Here is an 8095-nt window from a genome sequence, read left to right on the forward strand (position 1 = left end):
TAGTGAAGTTGTCCACTGTGGTCTGGATTTCACTGGCACAGAACACTTTAAGAGACGGGCCACAACTCTGAGTATGAATCAATACTCTGTTATGGAAACAGCATAATGCAGCAGAAAAAGAGAACACACTCCCACTGCAGCCTACATTAATTATTGTGGAGCTTGGGACATTCAAAAAGTGTGAGACACATTCAGCAAGCATGTAAGTACTTAAAATTACTTGTATGGTCTTTCCAGTTTCTCATAATCCAGCCAAACATGTATCCCTTGTGCAGTACTTCATTGCAAGTAAAGACACAACTGCCTGCCTAAGTAGAGTTTGATCATCCAAGTATTTAAAACAATGCACTAGGAACTGAACCTTACAAATGCTGAATTTAAAAAATAATTTAACAAAAGGTACTCTGATAGTAGCAACTCAGAGATCGAGGAACACCGCACTTCATGTGTATATATTCAGAGCAGACATGTTAGATCTGATTCCCCGAGATGCTGCATACTTGTCATTCATGCTGACAAGTATTTGTTGTTGGCATGTATTGATTTGAAAGTAGAGGTGCTGAATACCACTGAGTGCCAGTCCTGAAGAAGTAAACCTAGAGACACAGGCCAGTGTTAAAAGCACCACCACCAGCAGCAGCTGACCCCTCACTTTGTATCCCTCCACTCTGTACCTTTTCTGCTCCTGTCTTGTGTAGGTAACTAAAATTTGTCCTATCTTTAAAGATGAACACCTCAGCTCTGCAGTGCTGAGGTAACTACCTGCCAGAAACTCACCTTTCCTATGCACAAGTTTGTTTATACTTTGGATATTACAGGTAACTTACACAATCACTGTATTTATTTGTACATTCTTGGCAGAAGAACAGAACTAACTTAGTTCAGTTCAGGCAGGAAGACCTGCTGTCCTCACTCCCTGGTTGCAGAGGAGGGAGGGGATGTGAGCTGCATCCCTAACACCATGGGTCATACTTCTTAGGCTGCTCACTTCAGTAGTGCTGCACCGAATGGCACAACTTTTAAACAATTAACCAATTGTTTTCTCTCTTAAAAAACACAAGCCAGAACATGCTGTATTTTTTGCACTGAGAGCACAGATCGTATCACGGCTTCTAAGGCAGCAGGGTTTGTCTGCAACTTAACAGAAAAGTTGTAAAACAGTTGCTAGAAGATAAAGACAACAGATGCAGTGTTAGCACTAATATTCACTGTTTAATCTGTGGTGCAGTAGGTTTCCAACATGGCTTTTGAGACAGAACACTGCACATGCTGTCAGGTTTATTATGTAATAAATAATACACTACACACCACATTCACTCTGCATTCTGTAAGGAAATATGAAATGCTGACAGGGAAGCTAAAAAGCCTCAACATGATGGCAGTTGTATTAACACCAACTTCTTTGAAACCAAGTTTAAAGATGCATCAAAGCTGCTCATTTTCTTTAGAGGCAGGCTTTATTTTTTCAAGTTACATTTGCTGTTGAATGACCACTGTTAAGTTGACGTCCTACACCGTAAGCAAGGAAACTCCCCAGAACATCAATGAATCAACATAAGTAAAGGTAGATAGTCTAATACGTGGTTCAAGTGACCACAACTCTCTTATATGTGCAGCTCAGTCTGAAAGGCAGGCAGTTCTCCGGGCCTGGATGAATGGGAATTGCAGCAGGATAGAGCGAGGAGCAGGAAAAGACCCACTTCCACCTGGAGCTGCTTTTTATAAGCCTCCTTGCTACCAGTGCTTACGAGGATTGCCCCATGGGAGCTTCGCTGACAAAGGCACAAATGCATAGTTTATTCTTGATCCTGAAAAACAAAACCAAAAGGAGAGCCTTTGGAGCAATAGAGGGATCATCTGTTCAGTTCCCTATGCCAGAGAGACATTTTTCTTTCACAGCTCTTCACAGAGATTTAAGGCCAGCAAGCTGCAGATTCCCAAACAGAAGGAGCAGAAGCAGCAGTTATTGCAATAAAAGGGTCACTGTACTTGGGCCTTGGATTTCTGTCAAGCAGAAAATATAATTATACTCACAAGTTCTCCAGTGCCCATACCAGCATCATATCCAACACTTAAGGCTGTCCTAGGCCTTTTTTTTTTTTTCGCATGTTTATACAAAAGCACAACGGTATCGTGAGGGTTATCATCAAAGCCAGTAAGTCCTTCAGCTTTCCTACCAATCCCTAGAAGCAATCTTCTGAAAAACAAAGATACCACTACACACACAGACACACACACACTAAAGTGCTGAAAAAATTAAAGGCAATGGATATTTTTAAACCCTCACTGTTTTTCCCCCTTGCCTAAAAGCCATAAAATCCCAGCAGCTTAAACTGCTGTAAGAACTTAAAACCTATTATGATTCACTTCAAATCGCAAGTTTTACTACACGTTTTTCACCTCCTTTAACAATGAAACCTCAGATTCAGCTTTTAGCAGAAGTGAGACTATTGCTTCACCATGATTAGATATAAGCAAAGGAAAACAAACAAACGAACTTGGGGCCTAACGCTGTTGACATTTGTTCCACGCACTGTGCTTCACTGGGTACTGCTCAGCACTAGCACACATGGCAGTTTTTGCAAGATCATGGCCTTGTTTTAGTATAACACAATCAAGATAATTTTTACAAGGTCAGAAAGTTGGAATAAGAGGAAACAAAATCCAGGCCAGTTGTGCCTGGAATCAATTAGGCTTATGTGCTTTTCAGATGCTGCTTGTCTTTATATTAGCATTTCAATGTATACACACCATTAGTGTGCACCCAAAAGTATGCACTGCACACACTGTGTTTCTCCATTTATTTAAACCCAGCTAAACTAGGGACGTCAGGAGGGTGAAAAAAGGAGAAGAGGTGTTCATCCCAGAGCACTGACATGGTTTTCACTTTGAGCTTACAGTTTAGTTAGCTGCCTCTTCAATGATGAGCTGTTCAGAATGTCCAGGCATGCCTGTGGTGTGCTCTATCTGTTCATAAAGCAAAGGGAAACTGAAGTTGTCACCCAGACAAATACCAACTATGCCCAATGTCAACTTTCAAGCACTTCATTAAGACTTAGAGCAAAAAGAAAACATTATTTCATCTTTGTAAGATGAAAATTTACTGCATAAGCATGACATTTAGTATGGAATCATCCATGGAAGATTTTTCATTAACTGAAGCTGATTTTATGGGGAATTTGCAACTGTTCTATGTTGTTTTTTCTTTAGATGAGGCCAATCTAGTTGATACTAAAATTAAAGCCAGTATCAGTACAGAAGGCATGTACAGGGATATAAATCAAATAGATTCTAGCTGCATTCATAGGTAAAACAGGAGACAGTAAAAATACTTGTTGCTAATGTTGTGAAAAACTTTACAGACATAAAAGTTTAATTCCTTAACCACTTAAAGATCAAAATATGTACCTCCACTGCTTCTTTTTTCACCTTCATTTTGCCAAACTGTCCTGGGTTCAGCTGTAACAGTTATTCTTCTTAGTAGCTGGTGCAGTGCTGTGTTTACAAAACTAAAATGGGGTTTCCTCCACTACGATAACTTTATAACGTAAGAAGTTGAAATTATTTTGGAGGTAGCATTATAAATAATAAAATATAGTCAGTTATGTTAAAACCCAAAAACTTGATTTTTTCAAGCATAATGTCTATATTGGGTCTTTACTGTAAATAGGCAGTCAAAGAACAGGGTAGGTATATACAGGTCAGCGATGCTTCAGGTGGGGCTGGGTCAGAGGAGGGGCTCTGGGATGGGCTCTAGCAGGTTCGGGGTGGAGTAAAGAGGCTAAGCTGTCCTTGGGTGACCACCAGAGCCCCATGTCACAGGGGCAACTTCACTCACCCCCATCTCCCTGCACCCACACAACAGTGCGGCTCCACACCAGTGTAGTAGGGGGAGAACGCTCACGGCTCCTGCCGAGGCAAACCGTGAAGGGCGGTCTCCGGACGTCCTGGATAGGTGGCCTGGCTTAAATACACCAACAGCTGCCACGGCTATTGTAACGCTGGGAAGGGAATCCGCATGCAAAGTGCTGGCCTGACTTCCTGCCCCTTCCCAAACCTCTCCTTTAAAGGTTTAACCTCCATTGGTGGCCTGGGCCCTGGAGCCGCGGTCACCTCAGGACGGGCCGCTGTGCGTTGGGCCCGTTTCCTCAAGCCACCGGGTCGGCCGCTTCTGCCTGACGCCGCGCACACACGGCGGTAACTGGGACCGAGACGGGGAGGGACCCCAGCGCCCGGCTCCCCTCAGCCCAGCTCCCAGCAGCCGCCACCGCCAACCCCGGGCCCCCGACGGTGCTCGAAGAGGCGCCCGGGGCTGCGGCAGCACGCGGGCAGCGGGGAAGAGCGAGCAGCCGATGACAGCCGCCTCCCCGGGCGGGCCCAGACCGCCATCACCCCGACCCCACGGGACGGTGGTTGCCGTGGCGACGGCCGCGCTGAAGCGGCGGTCCCGGCCACCGGGCCAATCCCCCATCATCCCACAGGGCTGAGGGCAGCCACCGGCCTCCCCGGCCGCGCCCTCCCCGCACGTCACGGAAGGAGAGCCCGGCAGCGGTGATTGGGCGCGGCCACCGGCCAATGGGTTCTGCCGCCCGACAGGCTCCCTGCCGCTTCTCGGCGGCGCCGCTCGGAGGGGAGCTGCCCCGGACCGTTCCTGTCGGTGGCCACGCCGGCCACGGGGCTCGTAGAGGCTGCGCTCGGTCAGGGCCGCGGTGTGCGGGGCCTGCTGCCGGCTGCCCCGCGCAGGCAAAGCTGCGCCCGTTTAACTTCAGTCCCCTGTAGGCGTATTTATTTCGGTTTAATAGGTGTTTATGGTACGTTAGCCGGGACCTGTTCCTAATCAATCCGAGCTAAATCAGAATAACGCTGATTTACAGCGGCCCCGGGGGGCTCGGTGCCAGCCGGGCAGGTTTTACCTCACAACCGGCGGTGGCTCAGCGCAGGCGGGCCCTGGTGTCCGGGCAGGCCCAAGCGGGACGGTTGGTCAGGCAGCTCGGGGCGTGGGAGAACGACGGATCTGCTCGGCGAGTGGTGTTTCACCCTCCCTGACCGCCCGCCCTTGGGATGGCAGGACCGAAAACACGCGGAGCACGGCAGTAGGGTGCAGAAAGAGGAAGTTCTGGCACATGGATACAGGGGAAACGCTTTTTTTCAGTCCTGCCTTATGGTAGGAGCACATGGTCGTGGTAACAAGCCACAGCGCTGGGAGGAAGAATTACCTCATGGAACTGCAAGCCCTTTCCAAGCGAAGGTGGAGTCTGGAGCAAACAGCAGATCCCAGCTGATAGTGGTTGATAAGCCTGGGGAACATGCACATTGCTGCTCTGTCTACCTCAAAAGCCTCCGTCTATCCTTGGGGAGCAGGAAAAGGAGACGGCTCTAACAGACTGGCTCCCAGAGCCCAGATAATGAGAGGTCTCCTCCTTCCTGCAGGAAGCAAGCTCACTGCTTGGCTCATGAAGCAGTAGTTTCAGTAGCAGCTTTCCCTCTGTTGCAAACCTGAACAGATCCCTTTCATTTTTGGTGAGCAACAGTAACTCAACGACTTTAGAACTTAAGAGCTCATGTGATATTGAAGGAAAACTGCTTTCTGCCTTGCACAGCAGTCAAATTAAACTGGAAAGGTAAGAGGATGGAATGAAATTACGTACACCTTCAACCTAAAGCCCCAAAAGAAACAAAACCCCAACACTTGGAGGGTGCTTGGCCAAAAAATTTGGTAATAGGCAACTGCATTTTTCTCCTCTGACTGTCCTGAAGCCTTCTACTGCTAGGGGGTGACCTAGGAGGGGATTTTGTGGCCTCCATGCTGGCCTGTCAGTATGGAGGAACAGCCTTACCAAATGCTTTGTGCCTGGGGGTTCCTACCACCAGCTGTGGTTATCCAGCATTGTGGTATGTGTCCATGAGGCACAGCTGGGTAAGTGTCCTCATGGCTCCTACACTCCTCCCAGCTCCTCAACAGAGATAAACGGGTGGGTCTGTAACCAACTATGTTAAATTCATGTAGCAGCAGTGTTACAAGCAAGCATCACTTCCTCCAGAGCAGACAAAGTGAAACTACTCTTTTTTTACCAGTAATAAAGGTCTTTCAGAAGGACTGTAAATATGCCACTCCCTTTCTTGAATCATTCCCCCTAAACAGTCACCCACTCCTAAAACTCTGAGGAAAGGAAAAGGTGGGAGAAGTAATGGAAAGGAAGAGAAGCAAAGTAGAGAAAATGTGAAGAAACATAGAAGAAACAAGACACAGAGCTCTGAAAACTGGAAAGAAAATACAACTGAACTCGGATTGGAATCCAGAGAAAATACCAAAGTATTAGTTTATGATGCACAGTGGTCAGTGCTGTGAATTTCTTCAGTGGTAGGGGTGCCCTTGCCTCTGAAGTTACATGGCTTTATAGAAAATCATTGGACAGGATTACAGTATAGCAGATACTTTACTTCACAGATTTCATTTCTGCTTCACATCAGTAGCTATGGAAGACACCACAAGCGTTTTAGTTTCTGTGCAGGAATGTTTGGCTTGGGAGATGAGGGTTGACCAACACCGAACAGGGAGAATCCACACAGCCTCCCTGCTGGATTTCTGTACCCCACTGGTGGCCCACAGACCTTCGTGAGGGATCAGAGAGCTCAGGTGAGTGGGTCACGCTTTGCTCAGAGGTTGCTGGACTGACGCTGAAGGCCACCAGAAACACAAACTTTTTTTGTTCCCATATTCTCCATCCTAAGCACTTTTGACATGAACTTAACCAGCAACCTGTGGGTGAAGTCCTGGCATCCTCACAAATTAAAATGTGGTAGAAGAAACAGAAAAATTTGCTTCCAACTACATTTGAGAAACTGGTACACAATCCCAGACATGGGTTGTATGTGGATTCAGGTACTTTTTAAACCAGCACTTGATAAGTTAACTTTCCCCATGCCCTCTGCTGCTGTTTCTGTTTCCATCTCCGCTCCTACAAACCATTCGTACCTGTCCTCAGATTCTGGACACTGCCTCAACTCTGGTCTTCGTGTTGCCAACAGCAACAGGGTGCCCAAATTCAATGATTCCTCCATCAGAGCCACCCAGTGCTTGGGTACTTGTGCAGCAGCAGCAGCTGCACCGGTGGTGGTGCTCAGCTGCTGTGTCCTGCTTGTTAAACTGACAGCCTCTCCCTGCATCATCTTCATGGGCAACCACAAGCAACCCCATGGGTTGTCCTCCTGAGCACCCTTCTTACGTAACTGTCTTGTAAGTAACATTGCAGGCATTTTCCACATCTGAAAATGCTTTCCCAAGCTATAATGTGAAAACATGCCCTCTGCGTGACTATTTTAACTTGGACAAATTTATAATCATAGATTCATAGGTTAGGGCTGGAAAGGACCTTAAGATTATCTAGTTCCAGCCCCTCTGCCATGGGCAGGGACACCTCACAATAAACCATGCCACCCAAGGCTTCATCCAACCTGGCCTTGAACACTGCCAGGGATGGAGCATTCACAATCTCCCTGGGCAACTCATACCAGTGCCTCACCACCCTTACAGTAAAGAATTTCTTCCTTATATCCAATCTAAACTTCCTGTTTATGTTTTAACCCATTACCCCTTGTCATGTCACTACAGTCTCTAATGAAGAGTCAATCCTCAGCATCCCTATAGGCCCCCTTCAGATCCTGGAAGGCTGCTATGAGGTCTCCACACAGCCTTCTCTTCTCCAAGCTGAACAGACCCAACTTTCTCAGCCCGTCTTCATATGGGAGATGCTCCAGTCCCCTGATCATCCTCGTGGTCCTCCTCTGGACTTGTTCCAACAGTTCCATGTCCTTTTTATGTTGAGGACACCAGAACTGCACACAATACTCCAGGTGAGGTCTCATGAGAGCAGAGTAGAGGGGCAGGATCACCTCCTTCGACCTGCTGGTCAGGCTCCTTTTGATGCAGCCCAGGATACAGTTGGCTTTCTGGGCTGTGAGCACACACTGAAGCCAGCTCATGTTAATTTTCTCATCAACCAACATCCCCAAGTCCTTCTCTGCAGGGCTGCTCTGAATCTCTTCTCTGCCCAACCTGTAGCTGTACCTGAGATTGCTCCGACACAGGTGTAGA

The 8095-nt window shown here is 47.3% G+C and overlaps 1 long non-coding RNA gene across 1 annotated transcript; it reads right to left on the minus strand.

Annotated features, from left to right (window-relative positions):
* Nucleotides 1-1192: 1192 nt before the first annotated feature.
* Nucleotides 1193-6049, minus strand: LOC134171271 (uncharacterized). The gene is made up of 4 exons (XR_009967568.1): nucleotides 4914-6049; nucleotides 3409-3538; nucleotides 2035-2967; nucleotides 1193-1808 (listed from the first exon to the last, which is right to left on the minus strand). It is a non-coding gene; the product is annotated as an uncharacterized LOC134171271 (long non-coding RNA).
* Between the last annotated feature and the right edge of the window lie 2046 nt (nucleotides 6050-8095).

The sequence above is a fragment of the Pezoporus occidentalis genome, unplaced genomic scaffold, assembly GCF_034315485.1.
Source record: "Pezoporus occidentalis ecotype Australia unplaced genomic scaffold, CSIRO_AGI_Poc_V1 ctg4, whole genome shotgun sequence".
In the NCBI taxonomy this organism is placed as follows: domain Eukaryota; kingdom Metazoa; phylum Chordata; class Aves; order Psittaciformes; family Psittacidae; genus Pezoporus; species Pezoporus occidentalis.